At 45.6% G+C, this 24,348-nt stretch overlaps 3 non-coding genes across 3 annotated transcripts; 1 reads left to right on the forward strand and 2 right to left on the reverse strand.

Moving 5' to 3' along the window:
• Positions 1 to 12,745: 12,745 nt before the first annotated feature.
• On the reverse strand, positions 12,746 to 12,817 carry trnaw-cca (transfer RNA tryptophan (anticodon CCA)). Its single transcript has one exon. It is a non-coding gene; the product is annotated as a tRNA-Trp (tRNA).
• Positions 12,818 to 13,228: 411 nt separating this feature from the next.
• On the reverse strand, positions 13,229 to 13,300 carry trnag-ucc (transfer RNA glycine (anticodon UCC)). Its single transcript has one exon. It is a non-coding gene; the product is annotated as a tRNA-Gly (tRNA).
• A 4,721-nt stretch (positions 13,301 to 18,021) lies between these two features.
• Positions 18,022 to 18,093, forward strand: trnam-cau (transfer RNA methionine (anticodon CAU)). Its single transcript has one exon. It is a non-coding gene; the product is annotated as a tRNA-Met (tRNA).
• The last annotated feature ends 6,255 nt before the right edge of the window (positions 18,094 to 24,348 follow it).

Raw genomic sequence — 24,348 nt, forward strand, 5'->3', positions numbered from 1 at the left:
TGTTCAGTCTGACTTAACATTTTAGGCACCATCACTTGCTGAATTTGCGCAGCTGTCCACGCTGCACACTCTGCTTGTTCATTACCAACGTCAACTGGGGTCGGAAATATCCGCGGGCATAAGGAGGGCCTGCAGTAGGTCATTAACTAAACCCCGGTGGGATATTCCCGTGCCGGCCCAGATAAGGAATCGCCTATTCTTCCAGAGCTGTGGGTTTGCTGTAGTCGAGTGTTAATCGTTTCAGGGACCTCAAAATATTTTATGTAAGTGCCGTCTGGCGTGACTTGAAGTGCGTACTCTGTTGGACCTGAATGATCCATTGTCCTCCTTACCATAGGCCCCAGATCATTGGCATGGTACTGGTCGTGGACCTGACGTGTAATATGAGGGCCCACAGAAGCTGACTGTGGCCATAAATGTGGTGGTATCGTAACAAAATCGGCTGTACCTTCTTTTGTCGTGACTGTGGCTGTAACCTTGACTGGCCATTCGGTCCCAATTAACGGCTGGTATTTGTCCTCCAACTCCCTGTTTTTTCCAGTTCTGTCATAGACCAGGGTAACGTGGTGCAGTGAATGTTCAATGTCTAACGTCCACCACTGGGGAGTGATAGAAATATAGCACTGTTGTCTCATCCTCCATGATTGAACCGTTACCCCTTCGTCTCTGCACTCTAGCTGTAGCTGGAAGATACACAGTAAATCTCGGGCCAACAAGTTACAGTACAATCCAGTAGTCACCACAAACTGATGATCCGCAGACTTATTATCATAAGTGGCTGTCACAGGTTCAGAAATAGGATACTCGCACACCTGTCCTTGAAACCTCGACAAATGCTGGCTGTGGTCGGATAGTGGTAGTCGAAGTTCTGATTGCACCGAAGACATGGCTTCTCCAGTGTCGATTACAAATGGGCAGTGTTGATCTCCTATCTGCAGAGAAATAATAGGTTCCCTGTCCGATTGGAGAGCCCTTATGACTAAATTAGCTAGTCAATCTTTGGTTGGGAAAAGGATTGCCTGGGAGAAGTCAGTGAGTCAGTGTACCTCGTCTGTCCTCCCCTTGGTTGGTACCCCCTCCTTTGGGTCGGGTAGTCTCCTTCTGCTGCCCGTCTTTTAAAGGGGCATTCCTGTTGCCAGTGTTCTGCACGGCCGCAATTAAGACATGTATTGTTCCCTCTATATCTGCCCCGTCCTCTTTTCCCAGTAGACCAATGGCCCCTCAGAGGGGGCAGCAGTTGTGAAGCTGTTGGTGCATACGTTGGGCCATACAGAGGAGCTGAGGGTCCACTTGGGTGGGTTTGATATCCTACCCCATGTTCATCCACCCACCCAAGGTCACAATCTTGGGGTTCCAGCTGGTAAGCCACCGTATCTGCCGCTGGTTGGGGTCTCAGATCATCCTTTTTCATTGCATACTCAGTCTTAATAAGAACATAAGAACTAGGAACAGGAGTAGGCCATCTGGCCCCTCGAGCCTGCTCCGCCATTTATTGAGATCATGGCTGATCTTTGTGGACTCAGCTCCACTCTCCGGCCCATACACCATATCACCGAATCCCTTTATTCTTTAGAAAGGCATCTATCTTTTTCTTAAAAACGTTTAAAGAAGGAGCCTCAACTGCTTCACTTTGCAAGGAATTCCAGAGATTCACAACCCTTTGGGTGAAGAAGTTCCTCCTACACTCCGTCCTAAATCTACCTCCCCTTATTTTGAGGCTATGCCCCCTAGTTCTGCTTTCCCCGACCAGTGGAAACAACCTGCCCACATCTATCCTATCTATTCCCTTCATAATTTTATATGTCTCAATTAGATCCCCCCGCATTGTTCTAAACTCCAATGAGTACAGTCCCAGTTTACTCAATCTCTCATCATAATCTAATCCCTTCAACTCTGGGATCAACCTATTGAATCTCCTCTGCACTCCCTCCAGTGCCAATATGTCCTTTCTCAGGTAAGGAGACCAAAACTGAACACAATACTCCAGATGCGGCCTCAGCAACACCCTATACAATTGCAGCATAACCTCACTAGTCTTGAACTCCATCCCTCTAGCAATGAAAGACAAAACTCGATTAGCCTTCTTAGTCACCTGTTGCACCTGCACACCAACTTTTTGCGACTCGTGCACCAGCACACCCAGGTCCCTCTGCAGAGCAGCATGTTTTAACATCTTACCGTTTAAATAATAATCCATTCTGCTGTTATTCCTCCCAAAATGGATAGCCTCACACTTGGCAACATTGAATTCCATCTGCCAGACCGTAGCCCATTCACCTAACCTATCCAAATCCTTCTGCAGACTTCCGGTATCCTCTGCCCTTTTTGCTTTACCACTCATCTTAGTGTCGTCTGCAAACTTTGACACATTGCACTTGGTCCCCAACTCCAAATCGTCTCTGTAAATTGTGAACAACTGCGGGCCCAACACTGACCCTTGAGGGACCCCACTAGTTACAGGTTGCCAACCAGAGAAACACCCATTTATCCCCAATCTCTGCTTTCTGTTAGTTAACCAATCCTCTACCCATGCTACCACTTTACCCTCAATGCCATGCATCTTTAGTTTGTAACTGAGCATCCTTCCTGGTCTACACCCTCCTTCCAATAACATCTGACTGCCCTGGCCATCTGAGAAGGGTCATTCTCTGAATAATTCATGTTATTACATTTCACGGCAGCAGCCACGGAAGGTGCTAGGCAATGCATTAACATAGCACAATATTGAGGGGAATTCTGACCATTTTGGTACGGCAAGTTGCCTGATTGCCCACGGTAGATTTCATTAAATCGTTCCAGAAATTCCTCTGACTCTTCAGTCTTTTTAGGTTTGGGGTCTAAGATAGCAGAAATGTTTATGGGCTTTTGTAATGTGACATTCAATGCATTCAGGATTTGTGCCCGTCTATCATCGTCCAAAGCATGGGCTTGCTGATGTGCGGCGTGGCTAGCATAATTCACGTGATTGAGATGATTGCTGTACTCTGCTTGGGTTAAACCCTGCTGGACTAGGGCCCAGATGTCCCTCGAATCAGCTTGATAAACGGAGATGGTAGTTCTCAGAGAATCCACGAAAGCAGCAGGAGATTTCTTCCTGTCTGGGATTGCAGCCAGAATAGCCATCATCACACTGGGTCTCCATGGGAAATAAACGACTATCGTGGCTGGGCGGCCGCCCTTACAGCATCAGGGTTTGGTATTTTCCTAATCGGCAACTGTCTCAGAGTCTCACTAGGTGGCGCTCTAGCGGATTCCTCTGGCTCTTCAAAGACTTCGACGTCCTTCCCTGCGGCTACGGGGAGCTGCAGCTTCTCAGAACCATTCCCATCCTCTTTCTTTGTTCTCATACTTTTCTGTCCTACCATATCGGTCTGAAGGGATCTAGGTGGTATGCGTGATTGTTTCTGGATATGATCAGGCCTCTCTCTCATTGTCCGAGATCGTGTCATAGACGCTAACTGGGCTTGTTGAACACAGCTCCCCTTCTCTTACAGACGGTGAAGATGCTGAATTAGGACGCAAGCTATCAACCAAAGGGGCTGGAGAGGCTGACATGATTTTAATCTGGGGAGCAGTGACTGGATATAAATTATGATACCTTGCTGGTTCCTGACTTAGTGCTGACAATGCTACTGGTGCAATCGGGTCTCTACCCGACATGGTCCGATTTTCTAGGTGCTCAACTGCTTCTGACAATGCAAGGACAGTCATTGAACTACGTAGCTAATTTTTTTTCTCGAGTCCACCCTCTCTTTACTTGCGCGTTTTTTGAATGCACACTCCTTTTTCAAGATCTCCAGAGTTTTCTGATTCCCCCTTTCACTTATTGGAATCCCCATTTTAAGAGCATTTTCTTGCCAATTTAAAAACATGATCTTATCCCTCTCATGTTGACAATATTGTCTCCATAATCTAATTAACTCTTTAGCTTTCATACTTTGGCTATCTTTGTTTTTAAAAAAAAATTATTTGCCTATTTATGACGAATGGCAATTTCTGCTACTTGGCAAAATTATTTAAAAGGTTTTAACAGTGTTCTTTTAAAACTTAAAATGTTTGAAAATTCAAATTGAATTACTGCAACCTGCAAGCTTAGCTCTGATCTCAACTCAGAACTGAATTTACGATTTGCTTAACACAAACTTGTATAACTTTTACAACTTAATTAATTCTTTATCTTAACATTTTTTCTTTTAACAGGTTTTTCTTACCATAAGACCATAAGACATAGGAGTGGAAGTAAGGCCATTCGGCCCATCGAGTCCACTCCACCATTCATTCATAGCTGATTTCAACTCCATTTACCGGCTCTCTCTCCATAGCCCTTAATTCCTCGAGAAATCAAGAATTTATCAACTTCTGTCTTAAAGACACTCAACGTCCCGACCTCCACCGTCCTCTGTGGCAATGAATTCCACAGACCCACCACTCTCTGGCTGAAGAAATTTCTCCTCATCTCTGTTCTAAAGTGAGTCCCTTTTATTCTCAGGCTGTGCCCCCGGGTCCTAGTCTCCCCTGCTAATGGAAACAACTTCCCTACGTCCGCCCTATCTAAGCCATTCATTATCTTGTAAGTTTCTATAAGATCTCCCCTCAACCTCCTAAACTCCAATGAATATAATCCCAGGATCCTCAGACGTTCATCGTATGTTAGGCCTACCATTCCTGGGAACATCCGTGTGAATCTCAGCTGGACCCGCTCCAGTGCCAGTATGTCCTTCCTGAGGTGTGGGGCCCAAAATTGCTCACAGTATTCTAAATGGGGACTAACTAATGCTTTATAAAGCTTCAGAAGTACATCCCTGCTTTTATATTCCAAGCCTCTTGAGATGAATGACAACATTGCATTTGCTTTCTTAATTACGGACTCAACCTGCAAGTTTACCTTTAGAGAATCCTGGACTAGGACTCCCAAGCCCCTTTGCACTTCAGCATTATGAATTTTGTAACCATTTAGAAAATAGTCCACTCCTCTATTCTTTTTTCCAAAGTGCAAGACCTCGCACATGCCCACGTTGAATTTCATCAGCCATTTCTTGGACCACTCTCCTAAACTGTCTAAATCTTTCTGAAGCCTCCCCACCTCCTCCATACTACCTGCCCCTCCACCTATCTTTGTATCATCGGCAACCTTAGCCAGAATGCCCCGAGTCCCGTCTTCTAGATCGTTAATATATAAAGAGAACAGCTGTGGTCCCAACACTGAACCCTGCGGGACACCACTCATCACCGGTTGCCATTCCGAAAAAGAACCTTTAATCCCAACTCTCTGCCTTCTGCCTGACAGCCAATCGTCAATCTATGTTAGTACCTTGCCTCAAATACCATGGGCCCTTATTTTACTCAGCAGTCTCCCGTGAGGCACCTTATCAAAGGCCTTTTGGAAGTCAAGATAGATAACATCCATTGGCTCTCCTTGGTCTAACCTATTTGTTATGTCTTCAAAGAACTCTAACAGGTTTGTCAGGCACGACCTCCCCTTACTAAATCCATGCTGACTTGTCCTAATCCGACCCTGCACTTCCAAGAATTTAGAAATCTCATCCTTAACAATGGATTCTAGAATCTTGCCAACAACCGAGGTTAGGCTAATTGGCCTATAATTTTCCATCTTTTTCCTTGTTCCCTTCTTGAACAGGGGGGTTACATCAGCGATTTTCCAATCCTCTGGGACTTTCCCTGACTCCAGTGACTTTTGAAACATCATCACCAACGCCTCCACTATTTCTTCAGCTATCTCCTTTCGAACTCTAGGATGTAGCCCATCTGGGCCCGGAGATTTATCAATTTTTAGACCTCTTAGTTTCTCTAGCACTTTCTCCTTTGTAATGGCTACCATATTCAACTCTGTCCCCTGACTCTCCGGAATTGTTGGGATATTACTCATGTCTTCTACTGTGAAGACTGACACAAAGTACTTATTCAGTTCCTCGGCCATTTCCTTGTCTCCGATCACAAAATTACCAGCGTCATTTTGGAGCGGCCCAATGTCAACTTTTGCCTCCCATTTGTTTTTAATGTATTGAAAGAAACTTTTATACTGGCTAGCCTACCTTCAAATTTGATCTTCTCTTTCCTTATCTATCTCTTTGTTATCCTCTGTTTGTTTTTGTAGTCTTCCCAATCTTCTGACTTCCCACTACTCTTTGCCACATTAAAGGCTTCCTCTTTTGCTTTGATGCATTCCCTAACTTCCTTTGTCAGCCATGGCTGCCTAATCCCCCCTCTGATAACCTTTCTTTTCTTTGGGATGAACCTCTGTACTGTGTCCTCAATTACTCCCAGAAACTCCTGCCATTGCTGTTGTACTGTCTTTCCCACTAGGCTCTGCTCCCAGTCGATTTTCGTCAGTTCCTCCTCAATGCCCCTGTAGTTACCTTTATTTAACTGTAACACCTTTACATCTGATTCTACCTTCTTTCTTTCAAATTGGAGATTGAATTCGACCATATTATGATCACTGCCTCCTAAGTGCTCCCTTACTTTAAGATCTGTAATCAAGTCTGGCTCATTACATAACACTAAGTCCAGAATGGCCTGTTCCCTCGTGTGCTCCATCACAAGCTGTTCCAAAAAGCCCTCCTGTAAACATTCAATGAATTCCCTTTCCTTGGGTCCACTGGCAGTATTATTTACCCAGTCCACCTGCATATTAAAGTCCCCCATGATCACTGTGACCTTGCCTTTCTGACATGCACTTTCTATTTCGTGGTGCATCTTGTGCCCCTGGTCCTGACCACTGTTAGGAGGCCTGTACATAACTCCCATTATGGTTTTTTTGCCTTTGTGGTTCCTCACCTCTACCCACACAGACTCCACATCATCCAACCCCATGTCGTTTAGTGCTATTGATTTAATTGCATTCCTAATTAACAAGGCAACCCCGCCCCCTCTGCCCACATCTCTGTCTTTTCGATAGGTTGTGAATCCCTGGATGTTTAAATGCCAGTCCTGAACCCCCTGCAACCATGTCTCTGTGATGCCTACCACATCATACCTGCCAGTCACAATCTGGGCCACAAGCTCATCTACCTTGTTCCATACACTGCGCGCATTTAAATATAGCACATTTAATTCTCTATTGACCGTCCCTTTTTGTTTTCTTAGTGTGGTGGACCTTGGTTTACTGAGCCTTTCCATACACTGTGTCATATTTTGTGGGATGCGGACTATTGTAACCTCTCCTGAGTTCTGTCTTTTCGTGCTTTTTTGTATTCCTAAGCAGCTACGCTTCCCACTGATTATGTCACCGCTTGGTTCCCTGACTTTCCCTTCCCCGCCAATCTTTAGTTTAAAGTCCTATTGACCACCCTATTTACTCTTTTCGCCAGAACACTGGTCCCAGCTCGGTTCAGGTGGAGACCATCCCAACGGTATAGGACCCCCCTGTCCCAAAACTGATGCCAGTGTCCCATGAAAAGGAACCCCTCATTCCCACACCACTCTTTCAGCCACGTGTTAACTTCCCTTATTCTTGCCTCCCTATGCCAATTTGCACGTGGCTCGGGCAGTAATCCGGAGATTATGACCTTTGAGGACCTGTTTTTTAATTTGAATCCTGGCTCTTTATAATCTCTAAACAGGTCCTCTTTCCTAGACTTGCCTATGTTGTTGGTACCGACATGGACCACAACAACTGGATCCTCCCCCTCCCTCTCCAGTATCCTTTTCAAGCCGGTCAGAGGTGTCCCGCACCCTAGCACCGGGCAGGCAACATACCATGCGGGACTCTTTATGCTGCTCACAAAGGATATTATCTATCCCCCTGATAATAGAATCCCCTACAACTACAACTTGCCTATTTACTCCCTCCCCTTGAATGGCCTGCTGAACCATGGTGCCTTGGTCAGCTGACTCATCCTTCCTGCAACCCTGTTCGCCATCCACACAGGGAGCAAGTGCCTCATACCTGTTGGACAGAGTCAAGGGCTGAGGCTCCTGAGTTCCTGACTGCTGGTTACCTTTACCTGCCTGACTTGCAGTCACACCCTGCTGTCCCTGGCCACTAGCAGGATTTAAACTACTTACTCTGACAGGTGTGACTGCCTTCTGAAACACAGTGTCAGGTAAGTCTCCCCCTCCCGGATGTGCCTCAGTGTTTAAAGCTCAGACTCCAGCTCATCAACCCTGAGCCAGAGCTCTTCGAGCAGCCAACACTTACTGCAGATGTGGTCGCTGCAGCTCGCAATGGGATCTGCCAGCTCCCACATCAAGCAACTCAAGCACATCACCTGACCAGCCATCACTAATTAATTAATTAGTTTAATTTAAGTTTATGGTGGGGGCAGCTTCAGCCAACATTACAGCTTACATTCACAAAAATGTTGGCTGCAATCAATGAGGATGCAGTTAGCTGCGGTGATTTATACCGGAGCAAAGTCAACTGTCATCTCCAGATTTACACTTTTTAAAATGGTGTCAGTGAGTTTCTTTAAGTTTCTATTAATTCACAAATAAAATGAGATCAACATTATTTCAAGTAATTCAAACTTAAGATTCTGGCAATTTCAATCAATTGCTTGCTAAAATAATTAACTTATGTCAAAGAGGTGGGGAAATCCACTGGTTTCCTTTACCTTTTAATTACTTCAAAACGTAACTTTGCTGGAGTTTCACTGATTCGAAAGAAAGGTATCCAATTACACCACAAGCTGCAACTTTGCTGGAGTTTCACTGACTCGAAAGAAAGGTATCCAATTTCACCACAAGCTGCAACTTTGCTGGAGTTTCACTGACTCGAAAGAAAGGTATCCAATTACACCACAAGCTGCCAGCTATCTCAAGCTGCCGTTAACCCTTTGAGAGACTTCTGCTTTAACTAACATGCAGCATCCAGTTTGTTTTAAAATGTATCTTTTCTCGCCACTACAGTCCAAGGATACAATTTTAGCTTAATGAACGATAGTTTCAAAAACACTCTCGTGGAACTAAACCATCTTGCCAGATGTCCCATCAGTTCAATTTTCTAATCCCCAGACTGACCTTTGATTTCATCGAGACGATCTTTCCGTACCAAACGCGAGTGACCAGACAAATCAGACCATGAGAAGAGGGGAAAACCAATGTGTGTCATTTTACAGCTACACACATTGTGGGCCCGTTTCACTATCCTTGTCGAAAATCAGTCTAATTCTGATTTCGCAGTTGGTCGCTAACCGTCTGGAGAAATCCCGGGTTTCCGGCACCAAATGACAAAACATTGAGTTCTTTACCCGTCAGTCTGGCCTCAATAAAACTCGAGATGGATTTGTAGGCATAGTATTATTCATTTTTAACCAACTTGCAAGTCTGAATCGCATCACACAAACCCAGAACACAAGCTGCCTCCTGGGTCTTCCGAATCGAGTGCTATTGGAGACAAAGGAATCTCTACAAATACATTCAAATGACATCAAGTTTCACATACAGATTCCCATTGGTCATCCTATACCCCTCCTGACCTGGCAATACATCCTAATTGGCTCACTTCTCATTCCTTAACCCTGGATCTCTTGTTACCCAGCATCCTTTTCTCCTCCTCCACCAGACACACCTCCCCCTTTCGTGCCATGCTTTCTGAAATCCTTTGTCTGTGAACTCACTAGGATTAGACTGGCCTACATCTACATTACTGTAACTAATATATTTAAACTAACTATTTTATATCACATTCATCAGGTTCACAGTTCCAGGGTCCCAGGTTCGATTCCCAGCTGGGTCACTGTCTGTGCGGAGTCTGCACATTCTCCCCGTGTCTGCGTGGGTTTCCTCCGGGTGCTCCGGTTTCCTCCCACAGTCCAAAGATGTGCAGGTTAGGTGGATTGGCCATGATAAATTGCCCTTAGTGTTGGTTGAGTGGGGTTATTGGGTTATGGGGATAGGGTGGGGTGGGCTTGGGTAGGGTGCTCTTTCCAAGAGCCGGTGAAGACTCGATGGGCCGAATGGCCTCCTTCTGCGCTGTAAATTCTATAGAGAACAATATCCAATAATAAACCACTACAGAAACCGAGATCACAGTTTCGCCAATCGGACGGATGTGAACAATCCAACCAGACAATTTCGAACAAGCGGAGATTCCTGCCTCCAGCCACCTCACTTTCTCCAGCTCTCTTCCTCAGCTCGAAACACACGAAATCACACAAACGCCTCCGACCAAATTATTATTGCGATGGTCGGGAATCGACCCCGGATCAACTGCTTGGAAGGCAGCGATGCTCCCCAGTATCCCCCCATCACTTACTGCCGAATGTTGAGTCCTTTTGATGCTTTGCTTTGTTTCGTAAACAACGTCTTACTATGTTTCTGTTATTTCACTCCAATTTAAAATGCTCCTGAATGAAAGTGTCCGTGTCGCACGGCTCCCGTTCAGCCAGGAGATGGCACCAGTCCACAATAAATGTTTTTACTTCTGATGTTCTGTGTGTCATTACATAGGACTCTTGCTCTGGCCTGAGACCTCACCTTGTCCTTGTGTCCTGATCCTGCCGTTTGCACCCTGGTTAAGTAATCATAGAATGCCTCCAGTGCAGAAGGAGACCATTCGGCCCATCCAGTCTGCACCGACCCTCGGAAAGAGCACCCCAACACGGCCCAATCCCCGAGAACCGTTTGGATACATCAAGTGTCAGTCTCCTCTGATGACGAGAGTTCAATCCCACTCCTGACATTGACATTGATTCTCAGCTGCGATAAAATGCCAGAGGTCCCGGGTTCAAAAACCCGGATGGTGTCATTGACTGAAATCGGGAGGAGGTTTGAGCTCCAGGGAAGTTATTGCAGCGAATATATCAGAGCAGAACACGTGAAGAAACGGACAGGGTATTTAAAGGTCGTTTGATCATGGTGTGGGATTCTGAATTGATCCTCAAGTAAAAACAGCATCCACGCAGCTGGCTGAATACAATGGCTGTTTGTACCTGATAAACCTTTGATTTGACCAACGCGCTTGCTGGATGAGGTGGCCGAGTGGTTCAGGGGACGCATTGCTATTCCATTGAGCTCTCCGTGCGTGGGTTCGAAACGCATCATTGTCGATTTTCCATCCTGCTTTCTCCCAGTGGGACTCATTTTTCCAAAGTATCTGCAATCACTGATGTGACAGTCCAGTCCAAGTTGTGAGGCCGGATTGCATCGACTTGTGTTGGAAGCGCGAGAATTAAAATTCAGTCTTGTTCCGATTGAGATGCATTGATCGGGTAGTGAGGTCGGAACCACTCTGTCTATTGGGTAGTGTCAAAGCCAAGCGACATTTCATTTTTCGAGAGAATGAGGAGTTTAGGGAATCAGGATATTCACCCGGCAAAAATCTGCTGGAGGAGGGAATGAGGGGAGTCCAAAAATGTATTCAGAACTTTAATGTAGCGGCGGCAATGCAGATTCACCAGAATTATACAGACATAGAATGTTTCAATTACGAGGACAGCTGAGAATTATAGAATCATAGAATGGTTCCAGCACAGGGTACGGCCATTCCGCCCACCGTGTCCATGTCAGTCGCCCAGAGCTGGTAAATCTCAGCAGACCTGGCAGCATCTGTGGAGCGGGAAACAGAGAATGGGAAGCAGGGTTAGACTGGACTGGAAACTGTAACTGTTTCTCTCTCCACAGATGCTGCCAGACCAGCCGAGTTATCCAACATTGTCTATTTCTGTTGCAGGATTTTATGAAGAATCCCCATAGCGGCCTTGCCTTTGTGCTCGGCGGTTCTATTTATTTATTTAGTTCTGTATAAATTTAGAGTACCCAATTATTTTTTTCCAATTAAGGGCCAATTTAGCGTGCCAATCCACATACCTTGCACATCTTTGGGTTGTGGGGGTGAAACCCACGCACACATGGGAAGAATGAGCAAACTCCAGACGGGCAGTGACCCAGGGCCGGGATGACGCTTCTATTTATAAAGACTGGTCCCGTATGGGCACTAAGGGCAATTTGGCCAATCCACCTAAACCACGTCTTTGCACTGTGGGAGGAATCCGGAGCACCCGGAGGAAACCCACGCAGACACGGGCAGAACGTGCAGACTCCGCACAGGCAGTGAATCGAACCTGGTACCCTGGCGCTGTGAAGCCACAGTGCTAGCCACTCGTGCTACCGTGCTGTGAGCCCAGAGAAGTTATTGCAGCGAATATATCAGTGGAGAACACGTGAAGAAATGAAAACGACATTTTAACACCGTTTCACCATGGTGTGGAACTGATATATCAAATAAAAAACCGCACGCTTGTGCACCCAGGTAGCTGGCTGAATGCAATGGTTGTATGCAACCCCGATAAACCTTTGATTTATTTGCTGAACAAGAATTTCCCCATCTCCGCCTTAAACATAATCAATGTCCCTCTTCCGCGGCCTTCTGAGGCAGAGTTCCAAAGTCGCACAACTCTCTGAGAGGGAGAGATTTCCTCATCTCCATCCGAAAAAGAGCGACATCCTTGTTTTTAACTGCCCAGTAGTTCTCGTCACCCACGAGCAGTGAGATTGAACCAACTGTTTGGGCAGCACGGTAGCACAATGGTTAGCACAGTTGGTTCAATATTCTCAGATAATAATATGGAAGCGGCCAACGTGCGGCTCGAACCCTCGACCCTGGGAGGTAGAGTCCCATGCTCTACCGACTGAGCTATCCGAATGTTTGATAAAACTGCTCAAAAATATAAACTGAGCGGGTAAATCTGAAATATTCGGACAAATTGTGGCTTTGAACGGAGTCATTTCGGGAACATTCCCACAGAGAGACATTCCTGGAATCAGCGGCAGAAAAACTTCCTGAGCCTGACGTGATTTGAACACGCAACCTTCTGATCTGGAGTCAGACGCGCTACCGTTGCGCCACAAGCCCAAGCGCAAGAACTGAGCGTTTCTCCTCATAGATTTATGTTTTATTTACACCCAACCGTGCGAAAGAAATCCAAGGAAGTCAGATTGAGGGATACTAAAGGGCCCTGAAATAAAGCAGCTGTACCACGTGGTTAAGGTGATGCACAATAATCCATTGTGCTCTGTACACGTGGCTTCAAATCCCATCCTCGTCTGTCACGTGTCTGTTGTGTCTCTGTTTGGTCCACTTCATGAGGCTGAAGGGAAGTTGGTGTGATTTTTAGCTTTTGTCGGAGGGCTTGGGCAGTGAATAGTCGAACACTGTCCATATTATTTCACTCCTCGCTGTACTTGCCACTAAATTCCGAGTGAGAAATTTTCTCTTCCTCAGTTTGAAACTCACAAAGAGGTGCAAAAATTGCGAATTTATTATTGCGATGGCCGGGAATCGAACCCGGGTCAACTGCTTGGAAGGCAGCTATGCTCACCACTATACCACCATCACTCACTGATCATAACGTATCCTTTTGGTTCTTTAGATCAGTTTGATTTACTGTTTCGTAACAAATACTGACTTTGCGTAAGTTATTTCACTCCAATTTAAAATGCTCCTGAATGAAAGTGTCCGTGTCGCCCGGCTCCTGTTCAGCCAGGAGATGGCACCAGTCCACAATAAATGTACATTCTATGTGTCATTACATAGGACACTTACTCTGGCCTGAGACCTTAACTTGTCCTTGTGTCCTGGATGCTGCCATTTTCACCCTATTTCAGTAATCATAGAATGCCTCCAGTGCAGACGGAGGCCATTCGGCCCATGGAACCGGTAGCGACCCTCGGAAAGAGCACCAGATTTCGGCCCAAACGCACCTAACCTTTCGAATACGTCAGGATGACCGAGCGCAGGTCGCAGTCTCCTCTGGAGGTCAGGGCTCGAATCCCACTCCTGAAATTGACTTTTCATCCGCGAGGCACCATCCAAACCTGGAACCCCTCCCTAACAGCACTGTGTGTGTCCATACACCATATGGACTTGCAGCGGTTCCAGAATCCCCTCACCGCCCATTCTCGCGGTCAATTAATGATAGATTGTAAATGTTTGGCCGAATCAGCGACAATCACAGCCAGAGAGACCTGCAATAACCCTCAGAGCAGGAAAGGCAACTCAATGTCCTTTGACCCAAAACCAAAATACTGTGGATGCTGCAAATCTGAAACAAAGACAGAAAATGCTGGAAATATTCAGTTGATCCGGCAGCATCTGTGGAGAGAGAAACAGGTCGTTCCAACGAAAGGTCAGGATCTGAAATGGTAACTATTTCTCTTTTCACAGATTCTACAGATCCGTACAGTATTTCCAGCATTCCCTTGTGATTAGCTGAACATCCTCAGACTCTGTAGCTTCGTCCGGTAAAGTGTCTGTTCACTGAAGAAAAATCTGGACTCAAATCCCAGCCCAGCCTCATTCCGTTTGACCACCTGTGCGATTGAGAACTTCCTCCACAACAGGGGGAAATGTGTTGGATTTCTTGTCGGAAAATATGCCTTTTGCAGGTTTCAATTCAGTAGAATATCTACAGAGATTGTAACGCAAGGACTGATTTCAGCTGCCATCATCCAGTTGTTAAATCTTTCCACTAGAAATCCACTGGATTTTCCCCTTTGACTTGAGTCCTACTCCCAGAGGATCAGTTCAGTATTTTCAGTAATATTATATTTTGAATGCTCTATTTCCACAGAATTGTGACGCTGAAATTGCTCACACTTCTCTCCATTGTTATCTACTCTGCAGGTGTTGACTGCACCGTCTAATGGAGACACGCTCACAGGGCTGTGAGAGAGGTTTTCTTTCAGGCTTGAGACCTCTTTTGGTCCATCAACAGCAACCGGATGTACGCAGAGGAACTCGGAATACGGAGCCCCTCTTCCCAGGATGGACTTAATCAGGGACAAGATGTTGTTTGAAGAGAGAATCAAAGGTCTGAAGAATTGGTCTGAGATTCCTAGCGTTTTGTGAAGAGACCAAGGTGGTGGAGCAATGTGACAATAGCAGGATACGAGTTTGGGATATTATCCAGTCTGTGCTGGGGGGCGGCGGGAAGGACGTTGTCTTGTCTGCCCACCCAAGCTGAATGTTGGGATTGAGGTGGTGATCAGATTCCGAGAGGAGGGTGAAATCCTTTCACTGAGTTTCAAGCTCAGAGTGCGGTTGAGTGTCTTGAGTTACAGGAAGATACAGACGGGATGGTCAAATGGGCAGAAAAGTGGCTGATGGAATTTAACGCTGAAAATTTAGATGTGATCATTTGGTAGGGGGTTTTCGCATTAACTTCATTGTAGTGTTAATATAAGCCTATTTGTGACAATAAAGAATATTATATTATTACTATTGGATTAATGTGAATGGCCTGACACTGGGAAGTCCTGAGGAACAAACGGACCTTGGAGTATTTGTCCAGAGATCTCTGAAGGCAGAAGGGCAGGTTAATAGGGTGGTGGAAAAGACATTTGAGATACTTGTCTTTATCATTCGGGGCATGGATTACAAAAGCAGAGAGGTCATGGTGGAGTTGTATAGAATGTTGGGGAGGTCACAGCTGGAGTACCGTGTGCAATTCTGGTCACCACATTCTAGGAAATATGTGACTGCACTGGATGGGGTGCAGAGGTGATTCAGCAGGATGTTGCTTGGGATGGAGCATTTAGGATATGAAGAGAGGTGGATAGGCTTGTTTTCTCTCTCTCGCGGGAACAGAGATGATTGAGGGGTGATCTCATCGAGGTGTACAAGATTATGTTAGATATAGACAGGGCGGATAGGGAGCACCTGTTCCCCTCAGTCACAAGGGGACACTATTGTTCTGTGATTCTGTTACAGATCAGATCTTGGAGGTATCGCTGCTGTATTCCCAGGAGGCGGTGGTGTGATCCGGAGAGCAAAAGCTTCCATCGAGGACGGGGTTCTCAATAAGAACAAACTGGAGGTGTGGGATGTTAGAATCTGCTCAGCACTGATGCATTTTTATTCATTGTTGTGTCCTAGAATAAACACGTGGATTGTAGCTGTCCATTAAAAACAAAAATAGAATTCGGAAGTTTCTGGCCAGTAACTTCACCATGTCCACGTTACATCACTCAGCATCCTCAGCTGCATCACATCTGGTCCACGTTTCCTCAGCAGAGAGCACAGTTTCACAGCAGAGAGTACATTTCCACTGGAGAGATCGCAGTTTCTCAGCAGAGCGCACAGTTCACGGCAGAGAACACAGTCCCACAGCAGAGCGCACAGTTCACGGCAGAGAACACAGTCCCACAGCAGAGAACACAGTAACACAGCAGAGAACACAGTAACACAGCAGAGAGCACAGTAACACAGCAGAGAGCACATTTCCACAGGAGAGGTCGCCGATCCCCAGCAGAGCACAGTCCACAGCAGAGATCATATTCCACAGTAGAGAGCAGTTACACAGTAGAGATCTCGGTTCCACAGTAGAAATCACAGTTCAGCGGGAGAGAATATACTTAAATATCGGAAAGCAGTTTAATTAACATCAGGGAAGACCTTTCAATAACAGAGTGAAGATGCAGATAACACAGTTACACAAGAGGAAAGAGGGGAGATTTTACAACAAAGAACAAAGACAAAGAAAAGTACAGCAGAGGAACAGGCCCTTCGGCCCTCCAAGCCTGTGCCGACCATGCTGTCCATCTGAGCTAAAATCTTCTAGTCTTCCTGGGTCCGTATCCCTATATTCCCATCCTATTCATGTATTTGTCAAGATGCCCTTAAATGTCACTATCGCCCCTGCTTCCACCACCTCATCTGGCAGCGAGTTCCAGGCACCCACTACCCTCTGTGTAAAAAACCTGCCTCGTACATCTCCTGTAAACCTTGCCCCTCACACCTTAAACCTATGTCCCCCAGTAATTGACCCCTCTACCCTGGGAAAAAGCCTCTGACTATCCACTCTGTCTATGCCACTCATAATTTTGTAGACCTCTTTCAGGTCACCCCTCAACCTCCGTCGTTCCAGTGAGAACAAACCAAATTTATTTAACTGCTCCTCATAGCTAATGCCCTCCATACCAGGCAACATCCTGGCAAATTTCTTCTTCTGCACCCTCTCTAAAGCCTCCGCATCCTTCTGATAGTGTGGCGACCAGAATTGAACACTATACTCCAAGTGTGGCCTAACTAAGGTCTTATACAGCTGCAACATGACTTGCCAATTCTTATAGTCAATGCCCCGGCCAATGAAGGCAAGCATGCCGTATGCCTTCTTGACTACCTTCTCTACCTGTGTTGCCCCTTTCAATGACCTGTGGATTAAACTCCATCTGCCATCTCTCCACCCAAGTCTCAAAACGATCTAAATCCTGCTGTATCCTCTGACAGTCCTCATCGCTATCCGCAATTCCACCAACCTTTTTGTCGTCTGCAAACTTACTAATCAGACCCATTACATTTTCCTCCAAATCATTTATATATGCGACGAACAGCAAACGTCCCAGCACTGAACCCTGCGGAACACCACTAGTCACAGCGCTCCAATTAGAAAAGCATCCTTCCATTGCTACTCTCTGCCTTCTATGACCTAGCCAGGTCTGTATCCATCTTGCCAGCTCACCCCTGATCCCATGTGACTTCACCTTTTGTACCAGTCTGCCATGAGGGACCTTGTCAAATGCTTTACTGAAGTCCATATAGACAACATCCACTGCCCTCCCTGCATCAATCATCTTCCAAAAACTCTATCAAGTTAGTGCGACACGACCTCCCCTTCACAAAACCGTGCTGCCTCTCTCTAATACGTCCATTTTCTTCCAAATGGGAGTAGATCCTGTCTTGAAGAATTCTCTCTAGTAATTTCCCGACCACTGACGTAAGGCTCACCGGCCTGTAGGTCCCTGCATTATCCTTGCTCCCATTCTTAAACAAAGGAACAACATTGGCTATTCTCCAGTCCTCCGGGCCGTCACCTGAAGACAGAGAACACTGGAACTTAATGGGAACACTTTCTATATATGATCAGTCAGTCGAAGCTTGTGTGTTATCTTGTGTAAGGTGACAGTGTCCAGCTGCTGCGTGTGTGTGTGTGTTCAATTGTTGGTGAGTTACACAGTGGAATTGTGCCGCCAGGGTGCGCTGTCGAGCACAAGTGGTCCTGATGAACAACACTGCCGAAGTGAGGAATTGTGTCGCTTCAACGCAATGATAACCATTAGAGCAGAGTGGCGCAGCGGAAGCGTGCTGGGCCCATAACCCAGAGGTCGATGGATCGAAACCATTCTCTGCTAGTTGTTTTTTATACTTTCCGTTACAGTAAAAAGAAACATTTAGCTTCTCGCCACAAGTATATCTGACATTTCCTTCCAGGAAACGGGTTTTTACTCGGCTGGAAGGGGGTTCCAGCAAACACTTAATTTGTGCAACCAATGTCTGAAATGGCATTTACTCCCACAGGGACACACGCTGTAAATGCTGCAAACACACAGGCTTTCCATGATTGCAGAATGTTCAGCACCATTCACAACTCCTCTGTTAATGAAACAGTCCATGTCCAAAGGCAGCAACCTGGACAATATCCAGGCTTGGGCTGAAAAGTTCCAAGCAAAGACCATCTCTAATAAGTGAGAATCTAACCATCGCCCCTTGACATTCACCGGAATTCCCATCACTGAAACCCCACTGCCAACATCTGACTGATTGTCATTGGGCAGAAACTGAACTGTTCATATAAATACTGTGGCTAGAAGGCAAGCCAAAGACTCGGACTCCTGTGGCGAGGCACTCACTCCCTGACTCCCCAAACCCTGTCGACACAGCATAAATCAGGAATGTATTGGAATAATTTCCATTTCCTTTAATAGTTGCAATTTCAACAACACTGAATAGGTTTGACACCATCTAGGACAAGGCATCCTGCTTGATCGGCACCCCATCCATAAACACTCACTCGCTCCACCACTGATGCAGAGTGGCAGCGTGTATACCAGCTACAGGATTCAATGCAGGAAGTCACCAAGGCTCCTTTGGCAACACCTTCCAAACCCACATCCACCACCATCTAGAGTGAACAAAGAACAAAGAAATGTACAGCACAGGAGCAGGCCCTTCGGCCCTCCAAGCCCGTGCCGACCATGCTGCCCGACTAAACTACAATCTTCTACACTGTCCGGATCCCTCCATTCCCATCCTATTCATGTATTTGTCAAGATGTCCTTAAATGTCACTATCATCCCTGCTTCCACCACCTCCACTGGTAGCGAGTTCCAGGCACCCACTTGCCTCGTACATCTACTCTAAACCTTGCCCCTCTCACCATAAACCTATGCCCCCTAGTAATTGACCCCTCGACCCTGGGGAAAAGCCTCTGACTATCCACTCTGTCTATGCCCCTCATAATTTTGTAGACCTCTATCAGGTCTCCCTCAACCTCCTTCGTTCCAGTGAGAACAAACCGAGTTTATTCAACCGCTCCTCATAGCTAATGCCCTCCATACCAGGCAACATTCTGGTAAATCTCTTCTGCACCCTCTCTAAAGCCTCCACATCCTTCTGGTAGTGTGGCGACCAGAATTGAACACTATACTCCAAGTGTGGCCTAACTAAGGTTCTATACAGCTGCAACATGACTTGCCAATTCTTATACTCAACGCCCCGGCCAATGAAGGCAAACATGCCGTATGCCTTCTTGACTACCTTCTCCATCTGTGGTGGCCCTTTCAATGACCTGTGGACCTGTACTCCTAGATCTCTTTGACTTTCAATACACTTGAGTGTTCTACCATTCACTGTATATTCCCTACCTGCATTAGACCTTCCAAAATGCATTACCTCACATTTGTCCGGATTAAACTCCATCTGCCATCTCTCCACCCAAGTCTCCAAACAATCTAAACCCTGCTGTATCCTCTGACAGTCCTCATCGCTATCCGCAATTCCACCAGCCTTTGTGTCGTCTGCAAACTTACTAATCAGACCAGTTACATGTTCCTCCAAATCATTTATATATACTACAAGGGCGGCCGACACATAGCGACACCGCGACCTGGAGGCTCTACTCCAGCCACTCACCATCCTGTATTAGAACTATATCTCTGTTACTTCACTGTAGCTGGATTAATTTTATTTCTCTGATGTAATGTATCTGTCTCTGTGTATATCTCTGCCTGTACATGCGTGTTTCTATATATGTGTGTGTATCTGAGAATATGTGTGAATGTTTATGTGCCTGTGTCTGTATACCTGTGTTTGCGGGTGTGTACAACTGTGTGTGTATAATGCATGTGACTCTGTGTACTGTGTGTTTACACGTGTATATACCTGTGTGTGTATGTTTGTGTATCTGTGTGTGTGCAACTCTGTGTATAATGTGTGTGGGTCTGTACACTGTGTGTATACATGTGATTGTATGTCATTATTGTTTCCTCTCTGAGAGTCTTTTAACCATTTCTAAATCTCTCAGAGGTACAATTGTTGAGTCTGATTGCTTTTAGTGATTGCTATTTATGAGTGAGTACAGTGTCTTTCAGCATCTTACTCTGAACAACCGTTTGAGAATAATTCTGAATCTGTCATGCTCCAGGACTCAGTGTCATGATGGATCTTAGTCTGAACATGTGTTTGAGGATTATCCTGTACCTGTCAGGCTCTGTGACTCAGTGGGAGGATGCGGTTCAGGATGTGACCTTTCAATCACTGGGACAGTTTATAAATTTGCATTCATTCCACGTAAATTTCCAGCACAGAAAGAAACCATTGCTGTGGGAGGTTTGAAGCAAACAATGCGTGATAGTTTTGGACCAGCATTTAATATCAGAACACAATTGTGAAAGATAATGTAACCTTCAACCTGATACTGGATTGCTCTGGAAGTTTAACTCAGGCTGTACACATTGATTTGATCTGTGAGACTCAGTCTGATTCTGAGTCAGAATTTTGACATGAATATAAAATGGACCACAGTCTGGAATTGCTGCAGTATCTTCCATCCGGAACAGAGTGAGTGAGGATTTTGCAATAGTTTGCAAGTTACAGCTCAGTTCATAGTCAGCGAAATTATATTGCATCTTTTATTTTCATAAATTAGGTGAGTTTTAAACGAGAATCAGAGTTTGTATCTTTGTCGCTTTCAGCATATCTCAATCTGAGAATGCACCTGATATTTGTGTTTGCAGCTAATGTATTTGTGAGGACACAGTCTGAGGATTAGTACAGCCACCCCTGATGTGAGTGGTGTGGCTGGTATTTCACTCGAATCTCAGAGTACATTATTACGGTTAATTGTGTAATTCTAAACCGGAATCCATGTGTCAGTTGTCTCTGATATTGATTATTTCACTAAGCTGCTCCATTGATACAGTGATGATGAGAATGGGTGAGAATTTGCACTGGGATTTATGGGGCCTCCTGTCAGTGGAACTGAGTTAGGGTGACATGGACACAGCGTCTGTCTCTCCTGCTGTTTGATTGATGGGTTGAAAATGTGTCTCTGGAACTGTTTCTGCTGCCTGAGACTGTGGAACTGATGATCTGTCTGTGTCTCTTTGCTCTGTCAGTGACAATGTACGGATTGTGTGTGGGAAGGAGCTGGCGACACTCTTCCCTGTAACTTGTGTGGAGGAAACATCACATTTATTCATCTTCAGAATATTCTGGTTTTTGTCTGTGGAAACAAATTATATTTTAAAACTCAAGTACAGTCAACAATTAACCAATCACAGGCCAGGGAGAAGAATGTGGAGGTTTTGATTGGCTGACATTTTCAAATTCGAAACTCCCGCCAATTTCAGTGCAGGAAAATCCCAAATAACGGAACGGCTCCATGTTCAGGAAACTATTTGAATCTCACACTTGGTGATCTGTTTATTGATTTTTCCATCCCAGAATCCGGGCGCTATTTTCGGAACAGTTTTAATTTGTCAATCTCTTATCTGTAACCGGCGGTAATAAGACCCCGTTCAGCAATTTAAAACGGAGCAAATCTCAGCTCACTGCAAAAGCAGAAACAGAGATTACCAACCAACTCCTTCACACAGGCTTCACAGGGACAGAGGGAAAGGGCTGATTTCTGAGCCTCTCCTGAAAGCGGCCGGGAATGTTACACTGGGAAGTGTGGAGAGAATCCCCGACTCTATCCAGCCGGTGGAACAGGCAGCTTTGTGTCCGGAGAATAGGGAGGGCCGGGGAGAGGCAGATCTTAAAGCGTTACATTGGACTCAGGTCCTGTGTGTGCTCAAATCTCGATGATTCCGTCCCTGGGAAAACTGCGGAATAAACAGATCAGCGCGAAAATAACCTCTTCATTCCCGCCTTTACTGTGTCCCGAGAGCGGGAAACACATCACCCGAGAGAAAAAATAGTAATTTCCTTATGAGTTTAACTCACCAGTTGTTAAACTCTGAATATAGTTATCATTAAATTTAAATAATTCCCTCCTGAAATTGTGTTTCTCCTCATTGTCCGTCACAAATGCCAGACTGCGTTTAAAATCGGCTCTCAATTCAGTTTGATTCTCTTCTGTGTGAAACTGTCTGTGACGGGCGGGTATGAAGCCACATTCACAACATTCTGGAACGGGACAAATCTCTCTCCCCCACAAAGAGATTTCTCATCAAGTCAATGCGGGAAAAGATGGTGCAGCTTTTTCACAGAGATTGTGGGTGGCTCTTAAAAGAGCCGTTGTGTTTGGGGTGGTTTTCAGTCCATTGTGGAGTTTTACTTGGAGCTGGTGTACTTGGTCACCGCCTTTGTCCCTTCCGACACGGCGTGCTTGGCCAGTTCCCCGGGCAGCAGCAGGCGCACGGCGGTCTGGATCTCCCGGGAGCTAATGGTACGGCGCTTGTTGTAATGGGCCAGGCGGGAAGCCTCACCCGCGATGCGCTCGAAAATATCGCTGACGAACGAATTCATGATGCTCATGGCCTTGGAGGAGATGCCGGTGTCGGGGTGAACCTGCTTCATCACTTTGTAGATGTAGATGGAGTAACTCTCCTTCCTCGACCTTCGCCGCTTCTTGCCGCCCTTTACTGCAGGTTTCTTAATGACTTTCTTGGCTCCCTTCTTGGAAGCTGGTTTCGATGTTGGTTTCTTCTCGTCAGCCATCGTCAATTTCACCCAGAAATAAAGCAAACCCCTTCCGAGCGCTGATTAAATAGACAGAGCCTCACTTCTATGCTAATGAGGAATGGGGAAAGGAATGATTGTGATTGGACATTGTGAGAATGAGGACAGCCAGTTATGTTCTGTTCATTTGATTGGATATAACAACAGTCCAATCGGATTTAGGATTTTCCACCAATCAGAAACCAGCTTACTACAAACAGGAAATACATTTCAGAAAGAATGTCTCCAGTCCCAGTTTGTCAGTGTGTAAAGATCGACCGGGGAAAGTGACCTGGCTGTCGGTGAGAGGGACCCTTCACCACAGAGGGATTTACAACACCAGGTTAAAGTCCAACAGGTTTGTTTCGATGTCACTAGCTTTCGGAGTGCTGCACCTTCCTCAGGTGAATGTAGAGGTATGTTCCAGAAACATATATATAGACAAATTCAAAGATGCCAGACAATGCTTGGAATGTGAGCATTAGCAGATGATCCCGTACCAGCCTCCCCGAACAGGCGCCGGAATGTGGCGACTAGGGGTTTTTCACAATAACTTAATTGAAGCCTACTTGCGACAATAAGCGATTTTCATTTCATTTTTTTTCATTTCATTAAATCTTTACAGATCGAGAGATGGGGTAACCCCAGGTTAAAGAGGTGTGAATTGTGTCAAGTGAATTGTGACACAATTCAAACCCCTTTTACCTGGGCTTACCCCATCTCTGGATCTGTAAAGATTGTCTGGCATCTTTGAATCTGTCTGTATATATGTTTCTGGAACATACCTGATTATGTATGTAATATTATTCATGTACAGGGGGGAGGGGGATATGGAGGGTTGTTTTTCTGGACTGTGTTTTGTACTTTACCCTGGTGGGTTTCTTTTTCATTTTGTTATTGATATTTTATGAAAACCTTCAATAAAAATGTTTTAAAATAAAATAAAATAATTGTGGGAGGGTTCATGATGATGTGATTAGGCAAGAATTAGGAAGCATAAGATGGGAACAGAAACTGTCAGGGAAAAGCACAAATGAAAAGTGGAGCTTGGTCAAGGAACAAATACTGCGTGTCCTTGATAGGTATGTCCCTGTCTGGCAGGGAGCAAATGGCCGTGAGAGGGGACCATGGTTCACAAAAGAGGTTGAATGTCTTGTCAAGAGGAAAAAGGAAGCGTATGTAAGGATGAGAAAACAAGGTTCAGTAGGGTTGCTTGAGGGTTAGAAGGTAGCAAGGAACTAGCTTAAAAAAGAACTTAGGAGAGCTAGGAGGGGGCATGAGAAGTCCTTGGCGGGTCGGATCAAGGAAAATCACAAGGCTTTTTACTCTTATGTGAGAAATAAAAGAATGACCAGGGTGAGGTTAGGGCCGGTCAAGGACAGTAGTGGAAATTTCTGTGTGGCATCAGAAGAGACAGGAGAGGCGTTGAATGAATACTTTTCTTC

Source organism: Scyliorhinus torazame, chromosome 24 (assembly GCF_047496885.1).
Source record: "Scyliorhinus torazame isolate Kashiwa2021f chromosome 24, sScyTor2.1, whole genome shotgun sequence".
Classification (NCBI taxonomy): Eukaryota; Metazoa; Chordata; class Chondrichthyes; order Carcharhiniformes; family Scyliorhinidae; genus Scyliorhinus; species Scyliorhinus torazame.